General features: G+C 48.3%; 1 protein-coding gene across 1 annotated transcript in view; it reads right to left on the bottom strand.

Annotated features, from left to right (window-relative positions):
* The window catches only part of LOC141731339 (uncharacterized), a 796,170-nt gene that overhangs the window by 406,591 nt on the left and 373,391 nt on the right, over nucleotides 1–16,188 (bottom strand). The window lies entirely within an intron of this gene.

Genomic DNA, 16,188 nt, shown 5'->3' with positions numbered 1-16,188 from the left:
TGCTGCAACCAGCATTTAAAACAGGAATTGCTCCTTGCTGTCTCTTCATGGCAGCTGCAGAACCACTTGTACCTGTTCTCCTCTGATAGCAGAGGGGATTTATTTAGCTCTGTCCTGCTCAGCAGTGGCAGGAAAGTGACCACATGCCTCAGTAGCACAGCTAGCATCTTCCTGTGCTCATGGAAGAGACAGGTTGATCAGGAGAATTGTTCTCAGTGGGGTTGTTAAGCTGTGCATCTGGTCTCTAGGGAAGCAAATGAAATGTGAGCGTAGTTCTGGGATGTCTGGCTTCTGTTTGTATTTCTGTTACTGATTTTCTTAATCTTTCAAATATGGCCCTGTTTATCTGTTCAGAATGCATCTGAGCTACTTTTCCAGATTGTCATGCCTGGTTGTAGAGACACTTCTCCAGAGTGATGAGTTTCCTTATTCTAAGACACACACATCCCATATGAGGAGGCATTTAAACTTGGAAATAGTGTCTCTCTTTCTCCACAAAGCAATGTGACTTGTGTGCCCTGGAAGCCATATGAAGTAAGATCAGATGCATCTCATCCTTGGTTTTCCTGAGTGAGCACTGGTGAGAATGTCACTGGCAGATTGTCTCCAGTAATGATTGCCATGAGGTCCACGTTGTTCTTCAGAGCCTCATGATTTTCCTGCTTGAAATCACATAATTAGGAAAGCTGCCCAAGATGTTTTGCTCACAATTAACTGAAGGTATTGTCTGTGGCTGCAGCTCTGTCCATAGAGAGCAGCAGGCACAACTCTCCCAGGCATTGTCCTGGGGAAGGCTGTGAGAAGATCAGAGAAAAGAGTGAGAAATAATTCTTATCTTCACTTGCTGCACCTGTTGTTGTGAACATGTGGAATGTGTCATGGCGACTTGTTTACCAAAGGGTCATTTCTTAACTGGCCATTGGTGATGGTGTTTTGGATTCAATTGACCAATCTGGTCTGTCTGTATCAGACTGTCTGTAAGGGCGATGAGTTTCAGTATAGTATAGTATAGTATAGTATAGTATAGTATAGTATAGTATAATACAGTGATTGATCAGCCTACTGGAATCATGGAGTCAATGCTAATTATTTCCACTATGGGGATGCCATGCTACGATAATTATCACCACCAGGTCCTCATTTGGTTTTATTTTCCAGGGTGAAATCTCCCTCTGATGTACACCTCCTACACCATGCAAAAGCCCAGGTCACGTCACCTCCAGCTGTGGATGAAACGGAGCTGCTCCAGAAGCTTTACCATCTCCTGGAAGCCAAGGGGTTTCAGACAAGGATGGAAGGAGTGGAACTCCTCCGAGACCTGTGCAAAACCAGCCCCCAGCTCATCTCCACTAACATTACCCAGGTATGTAGGGTATCTTCACTGCTCCTTTCCTTTAGCTCCTTTCCTAAGCCTGTAGCAGTAAAGTTAATTCAGTGTGTCTTGGCACTCTGTCCTGGCTGTTTGGGACACGCTGGTCTTTCTTACCCAGACAAATTTAATTCAGGTCCAGGCTTCAGGACAAGTTATTTCAGTCCAGCTGTATTTGTCTGGCAGGTGCCTATTGCTACCGTTCATCAGATGATGGCAGAATTTTCTGCTGGTGTAACTGCTGCTCTCTCCTACTGCCAGTTGGGTTAAGTGAAGGGAATCCAGCCCCTGAAAGCATGGCAATTGTTCTCTAGACCAAAAATGGATTTGCATAGGGAAGAGAAGTATCAGGCTGGGTTGGTTTAGACCCAGTTGTTTTTTCAAAAACAACAATTCTATATACTCCATCTTGTCTTACACAGGCACAGCTCTGGCTACTCATTTCCATCCTTGTTCCTATTCCTCTTAGTAAAGACAGTGCTCACCCTTTTTGGGGGTCTTTTTTTCTCTTTGGAAAAGGAGGAAAAGAACTAAGGACTCATCTCTGCCTTTTCCTTCCAGTAGCTGCTTTTTCCCGTTTTCCAGGGAAAGGTGCCTGATAATGTGGCTGTCAAGGGACTGAACCTGCTCTAATGAGAGCTGAACAGCACATTTCATTTCAGAAGTCCACCTGTTACTTAGAGAAATGCTCTGGATCCTGGAAGTGTTGATCAGAGCCCTGCACTTCTCCAGACACTGGCTCTGAGTCAAACAAAAGAAAACTTAGATCTCCTCCAGCTATAATTTTGGCAAAATCATAACTGCCCTCAGCACTTGAGGCAACTGTATGGAAAACTGGGCATTGTAAACATGTGCTTGCATTGAAAGCAAAGGTTGTCTTTAGCATTAGTAAATGGAATTGATTTAATGATTTATAGATGGAGAGAAATACCATAGGAACTATTCTGTCCCCAGCCAAACCTCCAGAAAACAGAAGAAAATCTTTCAACCAGCATGAGGTTGTGCCACCATTGCAGTGAGTGGCCCACAGGAAAACAGTGAAATTGTGCAAGCGAGGGCTGACCTGACAGAAAGGATCACTTTCATCTTTGACATTGCTGACTGCTACATCCACTCTTCAAACAAGGACATTTGAATCCAGCTTTCACATTGCTTGTTCTCTTCACAGATTTTTGATTATTTTGTCCTGAGAATATCTGACAGCCACAAGAAAGTGAAGCAGAGGGCGCTGGATGTGCTGGCTGAAATCACAGGAGCCCTGAAAGATGCCTTGAGCCCGGTGATCGTTGTTTTGGTGGAAGGAATAACAAAGAACCTGAACTCAAAGGATCCCAGGGTTCGTGGGGCAGCTGTGAAAGCACTGGAAGAATCCATTGCTCATTTGGGTAAGGCTGAGCCCTGGCAGGGACTCTCCTCAACTTCGTCTCTGTCTCTCCTGCACAAGAGAGCGCTGAGTGCCTTGACAGCTGCTCTTGTCTGTGGAACGCTCCAGCTGACACCCACCAGGGGCTGTGCAGGTGCAGCCCTTATGCACCATCCCCAACAGGCTGGAATGGGATCAGCATTTCCCAACAGTCCCACGAGCCCTTGGCTCTGTGCTGCTTGTCTGAAGAGCAAGTCCTGGACTACAGCTCTGCTACACTTCAGAGGCAAAGGGGGTTTGGAGTTTGCTTGGGCCCCGTCTGACTTCCCAAATGAACAGCTTTGCTGTTGGCATGAAGGGACAGTCACCCATCAGAGCTTCTGCAGGGCAGCCCACCTGCAAGGCTCTACATTAGAGGCATTAGCTGCCTATTTTTCACTTTTCTCTTTGTCTTCTATTTTCAAAGTGGAACTTATGATTCACCAAGTTCATTTCTTTAGAACAAACAGGTGTAAACCCAGCTGTCAATGATGCCTTGTTCCACATGTTGTTTTGCATGGGGCAAAATGGCCACAGCAATTAACTACATAGGCAAGGGCTGCTCTAAATTCCTTTGCCACACAGATTTATGTCAGCTCTGAGAATGCTGCACTGGGGGAATATGCCTGAAAAAATGAGTGTTGAAGAGGCAGGTCTTCAAGAGGAGTTTCCACTTTCTCCTCCCCAGCTGCTCTGTGAACTCAGGAACTGCCTGACTCAGCGTCTTTCTGTGTCCCAAGTATGGGGCTCTTCCTTTTTGCTCTGGAATGCAGAACCTTTTCACTGCTTCCATGTGACTGAACTCCTGAGGTCCCTGATGTGTAATGTTTTAACACAGCTCCTGCTACAGCAGACAAGTTTGGATTTACAAATGTGAAAGGAGAGCTTTTCTTTTGGAATTTAAAACCCTGCCAAGCAGGCTGGAAGGAAAGAAGAAAAGGATTCAAATATGCGCACAAATGTACTTGATTTTATAAAATGGGGTTGGCCCTGCCCTTTCCCTCCCCACTGTCCTTTCTCCTGTGACCTGAGAAAAGTGAGCAGAAACATGTGTTTCCCTTGTAGATAAAGTGTCACTGCTCAAAGAGTTCAGCTACCAGTGGAATCACCTGAGTGGCCAAGCTCTGCTGGATGTTACCGGGTGTATCACAGGTATGGCCTCCCCTTCTGAGCCAAGAGCTCTTCCCAGGGAGTATTTACAGGGAATGCCTGTGAGCAGACAGCAGAGCAGCTCCTCCAAACCAGGAGGTGCTGAGCTTGTCCCTGCTGCCCCATGGCCAAGGCAGGTGGGTTTGGCAGGTTTTCCCTGGCTGCTGCAGGGCTGGGCAGCATCTGAGATGGGGGCAGCGCTGGGCCTGGGGCTGAGCTCTCAGTGGGGCATCTCAGAACCACCTCCAGCAAAGGGAGGGGCTAAAAATGCCCCAGCTGGCTCCTTTCTCAGAAGCTCAAGGGACATCTGTGATCTTTGAGGGGAAATGGTGGCCAATTCTGTTTCAGGGCATCGGTTTGTTTTGTCCTCACAGAATTCTTGTTTTTCTCTTGGAAAGTTTTGAGGCTGAACCGTGCAGATCCTGTGCGGGGGTCACAGCTTAGGCCAAAACTCAACAGAGGTATCAGAGGCACGGGTTTAGTGCAAGGCAGCCTCTGGGGCTCAGGACAGAAGCAGAGTGCTGAGGCTCCCTGCCTATGCTGTCACAGTGGCCTTGGACTGAGCCTTTCAGGGTGTGCAAACTGTGTCTGCCTGTGTCAGCGCTGTCCAAAATGCTACAAATGCAGCTGATAATTGATTCCTCAGAGGAGCTTGCTATGGCAGCAATAGCAAAGGAATGGAAAAAGGATAATCTCCATATATAGTAGAGAAGATGATTGATAGCCTTGCTTTAACTGGGGCTAAATCCACTGTAATTATGCCAACATCTTTCAATGCAAGGTTTAATACACTTTGTGTCTTCATTAGGAATCTCAAAAGGGCATGTTCAGAGATTGGGACTGTCAAAGGCCCTTTAAAGAGCATTTGAATACAGTAGATCTCCAGCAATAGGGAATTTAGTTTAACAGTTCTTTTGATCTCTTTTTCAAATAAAGGAATTATCCATAAATTAGGACTACTTTAGAAAAAGCAGATGTTCTCTCTGAGATTTAATAGGAACAGACATTCCTCACATTCAGTAGTCACTGATGTCTTTAATTGCATTTAAACTCAAATGAATTCCCATTTTAAAATGGGTACCATAACCCTTTCCTGCTTAGCAGAATTGGTTTTGGGTACTTGCAGGAGCTCTTTCAATGTTGATGACTGCTGGTGGATTAACAGCATAGAGAAAATGAAGTCTCTTTCACCACAGAATTGTAAATGGCTGCTAGATAACATTTTGTCTGATCAGAAAATAAGAACGGTCTCCAGAGCATTTCAGGTTTTGATCTCTCAGCCAAATCTGCCATGCAAGAAGCCTGTTGGTAGTAACTTTTTGTCTGTGTTTGATACAGTTCAGTTCAGAAAATGAGCAGAGAGATTCCAGAGACAATTTGAGAAAACACTCGTGTTTTGGTTACATTTCAGTCCCCTGTGTAGCATTTTTCTTTCTCTATGCCCCTATTTCAGTGGACATTATAAGAAAAAATGCCATTACCATTGGGAGGGGAAGTGGCATTAAAATGTGGAGATGCTCAAATGCCACAGCAATGGGGTCTGGGTAATTCCCTAAGACACCCTGAGGTTTGAAACAGCTCTTTGTTGGAAGCCCCAAAAGCATTCTGCCAAAGACACCAGCTGGTCACTGATGTTTCTCATCCAACTGTCACGCAGCAGCCATCTCTGGTGGGCTGGAGTTTTGAGGTGTGTTCTAATCCTGCCCTTTGCTGTGTGCCACTGAGCAAAGGGAAGAGCCAGATTAGACATTTGGCACTTGACATCAAAGTTAGAAAAATTGAATCGTCCCTTTTATTAGAAATCTCTCAATTTCCTTGCTATGGTGCATTTCCAAATCTTCAAGTGTGGGTTTAGACAACTTCTTAATGGAAATAAAAGGCAGTTGGACATTTCATTCATTGTTCATACAGAAAGAGATTGTGAAATAATTTAGTAAAGGTAGGAAGTCTGCCACAGGGACAAGGTGGTGGTTGGAGCAATTAGTCCTGCGGGGTTGGTGGTTCTGTTTCCAGGATGCTCAGCTGCTTTACCCTTTTCTGGACCAAGGGGCTGTGGGTGCTATTTTGCTGATCTTGGCCAGAGAGGCTTGCAAGAAGCAAAAGCAGAGGTAGATCCTTGTTTGCAGTGAGGCTGGTGGGTAAGGAGCTGTGTCTCTGTCCCGGCAGTGCTTGTGCAGGGGGTTCATGCCAGGAGCCCTGAAGTCATCCAGCGCGACGCCCTGCCCGTGCTCTGGTCCTTCCTGGGGAACAAGGCGCTGCCTGTGCGGAGCGCCAACGTCCGCACCGTGGCAACCAAGCTCGCCTCTGCCCTCTTCAAGGTGATGGGCACCCAGCTGAAGAAATGTGCTGCCAGCAAGCCTCCACATGTACAGCAAAACCTCTCCAAACTGTTGGGCTGGTGAAGGCAAGATGTTCCCCAGGAAGCTGAGGAAGCGCTGAGTCGGACATCTCTGAATTTGCCTTTTGAGCTGTTCCAAAAATGACTAAATCCTAAGGAAGGGTGTGCATCTGCTCCCACTCTCTCCATTGCCCTTCCTGGTCATGGCATGGGGGGCATGAAGCAGCTCCAGATGGAGGACAAGGTGAAGGGCAGTCAGGGCTCAGCCTCACACAGAGGTGAGGGGGGAGCTGGGCCAATCTCTGCTGGGAGGAAGGGTCTTGTGGCAGCCCAGAGAGGCTGTGCACATTGCCAGGGAACAGCTGTGCCCTGCATGTGCCCCTGCAATGAGCTGTGCTGCTGCCAGTGTCCCTGGAGCTGTGGGGCTGCTGAGCTGTGGGGCAGGCAGAGGAGCAGGAGGGTGCATGTGCAGCTGAGCCATTCCTGGAGAGCACAGGACTCGGGGCTCCCTGCTGTCCCAGGGCAGCCCAGAGGCCAGGCTGTGCCTGTGCCAGCTCTGGGCAAGTGGCTCAGGGTTGTGCCCTGGCCTGCCTCAGTGTCTGCCAGCAGGAGCATGTTTCCCTGTGCAGCTGTTTAGACATTTCCAGGAAATGTGTCCCATTAAATAGGGAGCTTTGGCTGCTTTACATTTGCATGGAGGCCTCTGTTTAACTTTGTGTCTCCACTTTGCAGATCTGACTGGTTACAGTCTTACCGAGAAGTTTTCTCAGGACAATTCAGATGTTCCCTCACCCACAAAGTCCTCGCCTCCCATCCAGAAGAGCTCTCTGTCCTCCAAGCTCAGGAAGAAGCTGCCACCTGTATGGAGAGTGTTTGAAGAATAGGATTAATGTGTTAGGCTTCATAGTTACAGCTGTACATATGTTCTGATCTTTAGATGTAGTTATGAATTAAAGTATTTTGATTGTATCTTTAAAATTTGATGACATATTTTTAATTGTATATATTTTTTAGGATAAAAAAATTAAATAAATAAATAAATGAATGAAATTTTAATAAACTAAGAGAAGAATGTGAGACCAGGACCTGCTAGCCTAGAGATTATGGGAGTGCAGCTCACTCGATGTGCCAGTGTCTCACCACATCCTTTTCTCATTGGGCCTCTCCTCTTCCTCTTTGGCCATGTATTCTTTGTGTCATTTGTGCTGCTCTTTGTAACTTGGCATTACTACGGGGTCACACACTGACCTGTTTGAGGGACAATGGATCCAAAAGATCCTGTATAGTCAAAGGTTTTTGTCTTGGTTTGGAAAGACAGGAGTCTGCTAAGGAAGGCAGGAGCCACCCCTGAAATGGAGAATGTAAACCCTCCCCACCCCTCTCAATTGCTATAAATTTTAAATTAAGGGACTCTCAGGCAAAAATATGGGAGCAGGAAATAACAGTTCTTTAATAGGTAAGGAAAAAAAATGGATAAAATAAACAATGCGTTACACTAGAACAACACTGACAGAGTCAGAACCCAAGCTGACACCCTGTGGGGAGTTGGTGGCAATCCAATTGGAAATGTGGCTGCAGCCCTCCTGAAGTGTCAGGTGTGGTTCTGTTGGAGCAAGGGGGATCTGTAGAGAAGGATGTATTCTTCCTCTGAAGATCCAGTAGAAGAAGAGAGAGCTGCTGTTCCTCTGGGGAATCCAGTGGAGAAAGCCGTGCTGGTGTCTCAAAACCTCTGGATTATATCTGGGTAGCAATGCTTGGCTCCTCCCTCTGGGCAGAGCATCTCACAGTGGGATGTTATAGTTCTTATCAGTCACGCAGTGACATTCAATAGCCTGTTGTCATGCAGTGACATTCAATAGCCTGTTCTCAGCAGATGTCTCCTCTCGAGGGAGGAGTGGGAGTGAGTGCTCAGAAAGAGAGATAAGGCAAACTGCCCACTTGACAAAAGACAGCTGCCATACAGATGGTAATAGAATACATCTTGCCTTGCAATCTGGAACATTATCCACCCCTTATTCTATTTCCATCTGCATCACAATGAAACCTTACACACAGTTCTCACTTAAGACTACGTTTCCCTGTGGCACACAACGGCTTTCTCCATCTTTCTGCATTACCCACCAAGTGCAAACAGGTCCTTGAGCAAAAACAATTCCATGCATGGGTTTGTCTTTGCCTGAAGTGGGAGTAATCCAAACAGTTTTTCCTAAAATACCTTTCACGTGTACAACAGGGACTTTATCTCCACCCACTGTGTGCAGGGGTTCAGACTGGGCAGGACCAGCTCTATTTATGGACCCTCTGGTGTTGACCAACCAGGTGGCTTTTGCTAGGTTCATTTCCCAATTTCTAAAAGTCCCCCCCGCCGAGTGCCTTCAGGGTTGTTTTAAGTAGTCCATTGCATCATTCAACTTTCTCCGGCAGCTGGTGCATGATAAGGAATATGATATATCCATTTAATACCATGTTCCCTGGCCCAGGTGTTGATAAGGCCATTCTTGAAATGGGTCTCATTGTCTGACTCAGTTCTCTCAGGGGTGCCATGTCTCCACAGGATTTGCTTTTCCAGGCCCAGGATGGTGTTCCGAGCAGTGGCGTGAGGCACAGGGTAGGTCTCCACCCATCCAGTGGTGGCTTCCACCATGGTCAGAACGTAGCGCTTGCCTTGGCGTGTCTGGGGCAGTGTGATGTAGTCAATCTGCCAGGTTTCCCCATACTTGTACTTGGACCACCGCCCACCATACCACAGGGGCTTTACTCACTTGCCCTGTTTGATGGCCACACACATCTCACAGTCATGGATGACCTGAGAAATACTGTCCATGGTTAAATCCACCCCTCGGTCTCATGCTCACTTTTAGGTGGCATCTCTGCCCTGATGGCTGAGGCATCATTGGCCCATCAACCTAAGAACAACTCCCCCTTATGTTGCCAGTCTAAGTCTTATCTTTGACACCTCCATTTTTGCTGCCTGATCTACCTGCTCGTTGTTTCAGTGTTCCTCATTAGCCAACTCTTGGGGACATGAGCATCCACATGGTGGACTTTCACAGGTAGCTTCTCTAACTGAGAGGCAATGTCTTTCCACTCATCAGCAGCCCAGATCGGTTTTCCCCCAAGCTGCCAGTTAGCCTTTTTCCACCTTTCCAGCCAGCCCCAAAGAGCATTGGCTACCATCCATGAATCAGTATAAAGATAGAGCTTTGGCCATTTCTGTCTCTCAGCAATGTCCAGGGCCAGCTGAACAGCTTTGAGTTCTGCAAGTTGACTTGATCCACCTTCTCCTTCAGTAGCTTGTCCAACCTGTCGTGTGGGGCTCCATACGGCTGCTTTCCACTTCTGGTTCATCCCTACGATGTGACAGGAACCGTCAGTGAAAAGAGCGTAGCGTGTTTCTTCTGGGGGCAGTTGGTTATAGGGAGGAGCCTTTTACGCACGTGTCACTGGTTCTTGTTCCTCTTCATCATTCCGACCAAAGTTCTCACCTTCTGGCCAGTTTGTAATTATCTCCAAAATCCCAGGGTGATTCAGTTCACCTATACGGGCACGCTGTGTGATCAGAGCAATCCATTTACTCCATGTAGCATCAATGGCGTGGTGGGTGGAAGGAACCTTGCCTTTGAACATGCACCCCAGCACCGGTAGTCGGGGTGCCAGGAGGAGTTGTGCTTCCGTGCCAGTCACCTCTGAGGCAGCCTGGACTCCTTCATAGGCAGCCAAGATTTCCTTCTCTGTGGAAGTGTAGTTGGCTTTGGACCCTCTGTAGCTTCAACTCCAAAATCCCAGTGGTCAGCCTCGAGTCTCCCCAGGCATCTTCTGCCAAAGGCTCCAGGACAAGCCATGGTTCCCTGCTGCAGAGTAGAGCATATTCTTTACCTCTGGTCCTGTCCTGGCCGGGCCAAGGGCTACTGCATGAGCGATCTGCTTGATCTGGGCAAAGGCTTGTTGTTGTTCAGGGCCCCAGTGGAACTCATTCTTCTTGCAGGTAACCAGGTAGAGAGGGCTCATGATCTGACTGTATTCGGGAATGTGCATCCTCCAAAAACCTATGGCACCCAGGAAAGCTTCCGTTTCCTTATTGCTAGTTGGTGGGGACATAGCTGTGGTCTTGTTGATGACCTCAGTGGGAATCTGATGCCGTCTGTCTTGGCACTTCACTCCCAGGAACTGGATTTCTTGAGCAGATCCCTTGACTTTTCTCTTCTTGATGGCAAAGCCGGCTTCTAGCAGAATCCTGATGATCCTCTCTCCTTTCTCAAATACTTCCATTGCTGTGTTCCCCCACACAATGATGTCATCCATGTACTGCAGGTGTTCTGGAGCCTCACCCTTTTCCAGTGCAGCCTGGATCAGTCCATGGCAGATGGTGGGGCTGTGCTTCCACCCCTGGGGCAGTTGGTTTCAGGTGCACTGCACGCCCCTCCAGGTGAAAGCAAACTGAGGCCTGCATTCTGCTGCCAGAGGAACGGAGACAAACGCATTAGCAATGTCAGCAGTGGAGTACCACTTTGCTGCCTTGGACTCCAGCTCGTACTGGAGTTCCAGCATGTCCAGCACAGCAGCGCTCAGCGGTGGAGTCACTTCATTCAAGCCACAATAGTCCACAGTCAACCTCCATTCTCTGTCAGACCTGTGCACAGGCCAAGCGGGGCTGTTGAAGGGTGAGTGAGTTTTGCTGACCACTCCTTGGCTCTCCAGCTCTTGGATCATCTTATGGATGGGCATCACAGCATCTCGAGTGGTTCTTGTACTGTCGTCGATGCACTATGGAAGTGGCAATTGGCACCTATTGCTCTTCTCCCGTCAGGACTCCTACTGCAGATGGATTCTCAGACAGTCCAGGCAAGGTGTTCAGTTGCTGCATGCCCTCTGTCACTACAGCTGCTATCCCAAATGCCCACTTGAGTCGTTTTGGGTCTTTGAAATACCCACTTCGGAGGAAGTCTATGCCCAAAATACATGGGGCCTCTGGGCCAGTCACAATAGGATGCTTCTTCCACTCATTCCCAGTCAGGCTCACATCAGCTTCCACCAAAGTGAAATCCTGGGATCCCCCTGTCACACCAGCAATAGAAACAGACTCTGTCTCCACATGTCTCGATGGGATTAATGTGCATTGCACAGCAGTATCGACCAAAGCTTTGTACTCTTGTGGTTCCGATGTGCCAGGCCAACGAATCCACTCAGACCAGAAAACACGGTTTTCCCTGGCCTCTACCTGGCTAGAGGCGGGGCCCCTCTAAGCCTTCTTATCTTTCTTTCCCTGGGCATATGTCTTGGATGTTCCTTCAAGGGGATCGGACATGTCATCATCATCATCATACCTGGCAGTTCGGCTATGGGCAACTGGAGCTGCTTTCCTTCTGGTGGCTTCCTTCAGTTCATGCACCCGTTGTGCCAGAGCAGCAGTAGATTTTCCATCCCATTTCTTCATGTTTTCTCCACAATGACGCAGGTAGAACCACAGCTCAGCTCGTGGGGTGTACCTTCTCTTGCCATCGGGGTAACATCTGTGTTGGCTACCAGAACCTCTGATCTGTACTGCTGAGATTTGGAGAAGGTCTTCTTTAATCTCCTCTCTGAACTTCTTATGATTCTCCTCTATCTTGTCCTCTAATTTCTGCAGACATGTTTCTACTGCTGCAATTCTGGCATGTGTTGGGCCATGCACAGCATCTACATATGCTCAGAGCTTCATTGCCATATCCAGCACAGTCTCATCCCTCTCATCCCACTTCATTATGGCTAAGGCAGAAGCATATTCATGTGGCACAAGTCGTACAAGTTTCCGCCACATCACAGACGTGCATGGTACCAAGTCTGGGTTCCTAGTTGTTACATCATCTGAGAAGATAATCTTTGCCACTGCCATTTCTCTCAGGTGTTGGATCCCTTGCTTTATGGTCTTCCACTGGGTTTGTTGCATATAGAGATCATCTGCACAGGTATCTTTGTGCTACATTTTCCAAGACCCGTGCCCAGAGACTGTGTGGAGTAGTCCCCGTCATCATTCCTTGGTCGATGACAGGATCCTGTGACAGGGATCCCAAATACCTTGCTTCAGTGCCATCCAGAATTGTAGCCTCACCTGCAGCATCCCAGAGACGGACCAGCCAACTAATTATGGATTCATCAGGTCATTAGGTGTAATCCTTCTGTAGGCCACAAAGGTCCTTCAGAGAAAAGGACTCAATATTGGCTTCTGATCTTGCGCCTGCTGGTTTGACTCCTGATTTTATGTCAGGAGGCATTGAGGGTCCTTCTCCTGCTGCATCATCATCATCATCATCATCCACTGGTCGATCAGTCTTGTCCATGCATTTCCCACTTCTAGTGCTGGTAGCAACAGCCATTGGTTGAGGCTTATTGTCTGGTTTAGCTGCTGGCTTAGGCTCACTATCTGGTTTAGCTGCTGGCTTTGAACCTGGGCTGTTGGCTGTAGCCTGACTGGGATAGCTGATTTATCTCCCTGCCCCCCTGCCTCTGTCTGCTACCCGACAGTATCTAACAGAATGGGATAAGCATAGGCCAGGGCCCAGCTTATTGCAATGAGCCTTTTCTCTTTAGAATGATCATGGCACTTTGTTTTTAGGTATTTCCCCACCTCAGCTGGGTTCTGAATTTGTTCCCGTGGAAAATCCCAGTCTACAGGATCAGAATATTCCTTCAGGGTTTAGCCTGTATTTTCCCATTCTCCACACCACTTAGGATTTTTCACGCCTGCATCTGCTTCTGGGACAAGGGTCTCACCAACTCCTCTGGATATCTCAGTCCTCATTCTAGAGAAGCTGCAGACCATATAGAGGAAGCTTGATTAAATACCAGATTAAATACCAGAAAGATGGTCTCTTTAACATTCAGGGGAAACTGAACATTCTCAAAAAGTGGCATAACAGATTCAAAGGAGAAGAAGGAAAGGAAAGGCTGGAAAGCCTCATTCCCTGCTCCTCCTCTAACAAACTGGGTGCAATTACTAATAAATTCCCAAAACATACTACTGGAACTGGGATGCAGGGTAGGACGAAGAAACCATAAACCATAAATATCATAAACAGACTCCAGTATCTTTGTAAATGCCCTATAAATCATTATCACCAAGGCCTGCACAACAGCTATTCCAATCCGTGCCGCACTACCATAAAAATTATGGGTTATGGACAATAATCCTAGTGACCAGAAAGGTATTGAAACCTCAAAAAGCTCTAGAGACCAGAACCACGTGAAGGCCTCCACCCCAAGAGACATTAGGAATTCAAGCAACATGGCTACTGACTGCTTTAACTCACTAGAGAGTGAGCACAACCAACATACAATCAATAGAGCTTTTTTCCACCTTCTTGAGCCATGCATTGGGCACCAATAGATGTATTTGTCCTGGTTCCGAGCAAATTTGGAAGAGAATCCCAAAGGGGCTCCAGTAGCAAAGCAGATTAAATCAGCCCCTTCCCCCAACCGGTCCTGGAGAAAATACCTCCTTGGAGAAAGGTGGAAAAACCTGTTTATTAAACAATAAAACCCCTTGCCGCTCCAAAAGAGATGACTGAGAAACTGAGAAAGTCCCCTCCCTGGGTTGCAGCTCAGCTCACTAAGTCTCTGATCAGTCCCTCTGGTGCTGGAAATGTCGCAGGCCAGGCCTGGCCCAGTGGCCACAGATGTAGCTGCTGGTGCTCTTCTGGTGTTCAGTCCAGAGCAGGTTTGAACAGCTCCAAAGAAAAGGGGAAAAAACCCACAGTCCAGGGAACTTCTTTGTCTCCTTTGCCTCAGCTAGCTAAACTAACTAAAAGCAAAAGAGAGCTCTGTCCCGCTGTCTGTCCATCCACAGACAACACAGTCCAGAGCAGGAATGTGGAGAAGTGAGTGCAGTGTCTGAAAAAAACCTGCCTCTTCTTCTCTCCCCCTTCACTCTCTGGAACAAGTCTTAAAGGTGTACAACTTATTATTCAGCATAAACAGAATGAGACAATTGGGGATAAAAGCATCATTTAGTCAACCCACGACACCCACCCATTACTTACTTTTTTCTTACTTTCCCAAGCTTGCTGACAAACTTGCTGAGTCCTGATGACTCTTCTTCTTGTATCTCTTTCAAGGATATACCAACCCAATTTCTGAATATGTCCATTATTCATTGTTTGTGCATGTGTCCATTGTCCATTAGTACAAGCAGGCTGGATTGTGCTTTGGCTGAATATGGGCATTGTCTAACAAAAACTCCTCAATCTGCAAAAACTCTCAATATGTAACCATACTGAGATGACTGGAACCACACAGGAACAACCAGGACCATGCTGAGGAGAACTGGGACCACACTGCAGGTAACTGGCAGTGAGTGAGACCATGCTGGGAGGGACTGGGATCATATGGGGAGTGACTGGGACTATACCAGGGACAACTGAGTTCAATTGGGACCATACTGGGAGTGTCTGTAACCATAGGGGAGTGATGGAAGCACACTGGGAACAGCTGGGCCCATGCTAGGACCAACTGGGATGACTCTGAGAGGGACTGGAATGATGGAGGGATTGACTGGGAGCAACTGGAATGATGCTGAAAGCAACTGGGAAGAAGTGGGAGTGACTGAGAACAAGCTGGAAGCAACTGGGATAAACTAGGAGAGACAGGGAGACACTAGGATCATACTGGAGGCTACTGGGGTCATGCTGGCATTGACAGGGAGCAACTGGGATAACACTGGGGGCACTGAAATCGTACTGGGAGTGTCTGAGAGCAACTGGAATTAGACTGCAAGTGACTGGGATCATACTGGGAGTGGCTACAATCATACTGGGATCAGAGTGGGTGTGATTGGACCCTGACTGGGGGTTACTGGGAGTTACCAGGCCCATGCTGGGAGCCAACAGGGGACATAATTAGAGGAACTGGGAGCAACTGGGATAAAACAGGGGGCAAGTGAACCACCCTAAGGTAACTGGGAGTGCCTGGCAATGACTATGAGAATGTTCAGGGCAACTGGGATATACTGGGAGTGTCTGAGCCCATATGGGTGGTGACTGGGACCGGACTAGGAGCCACTGGGAATGTGCTGGGGAAACTGGAAACACGCTGGGGGCAAGTGGGAAGGACTAGGGACCTGGTGGGAGAGACTGGGATCATACTGGGAGTGCCTAGGACTATGCTAGGGACAACTGGGAGAACTGGGAACACACTAGATGAAATTGGGAAGAACTGGGACTGTGCTGGGATCAAATTGCATCATCATAGGGAATGACTGGGAGGGACTGGGCTCATACTGGGAGCAGCCACTGCTGGCCCTGGGACCCTCCAAAAACACCTCCTGGGGAACCCGGATGTCCCCCCGAGGGCCATCTGTGGCTCGGCTTTGGAGCCCTGCCAGCTCCAAACTTCCCCTGAAAAAAATCCCAAACCCAGGCACCCCCCAGCAGGTTTGGGCCGAGCTCCCCCTTCCCCGGGCACCTGCAGGATGGGGGGTGATGCTCCCAGGGCTGCGGCGACTCCAGGGTTCCCTCTCCCCTTCTCCAGCTGCTTCTGCTGCCGCTCAGCCTCTTCCTCCTCCTCCTCCCCTGTTCCCGAAGGTCGAACCGTGAGGGGAAAGGGGACAGGGAAAGGGTGGAACCATGAGGGGAAAAGGGGCAGGGAAAGGGCGGAACCGTGAGGAGAAAGGGGACAGGGAAAGGGTGGAACCATGAGGGGAAAGGGGGCAGGGAAAGGGCGGGAACCCTGAGGGAAAAGGGGCAGGCTCAGGCCAAGGGCGGCAACTGTGAGGGGGCGCTCTGCAAACAGAACTGCAACGGACTGAACATGAACGGGAGAGAAAGCAGTAAGTCTGAGAGTTTTATTTGCTATCAAATACATCCCACACACCCTGCCCCACACAATCCCCGTCCAATCGCTCCTACGCTCCCATCCCATCCTATCGCTCCCAAATTGGGATCCCATTTCTCCCATCTC

This window comes from Zonotrichia albicollis, chromosome 20, assembly GCF_047830755.1.
Source record: "Zonotrichia albicollis isolate bZonAlb1 chromosome 20, bZonAlb1.hap1, whole genome shotgun sequence".
Classification (NCBI taxonomy): Eukaryota; Metazoa; Chordata; class Aves; order Passeriformes; family Passerellidae; genus Zonotrichia; species Zonotrichia albicollis.
Note: the sequence above shows the minus strand (reverse complement) of the source record. Positions and strands in the feature narration are given on the sequence as shown.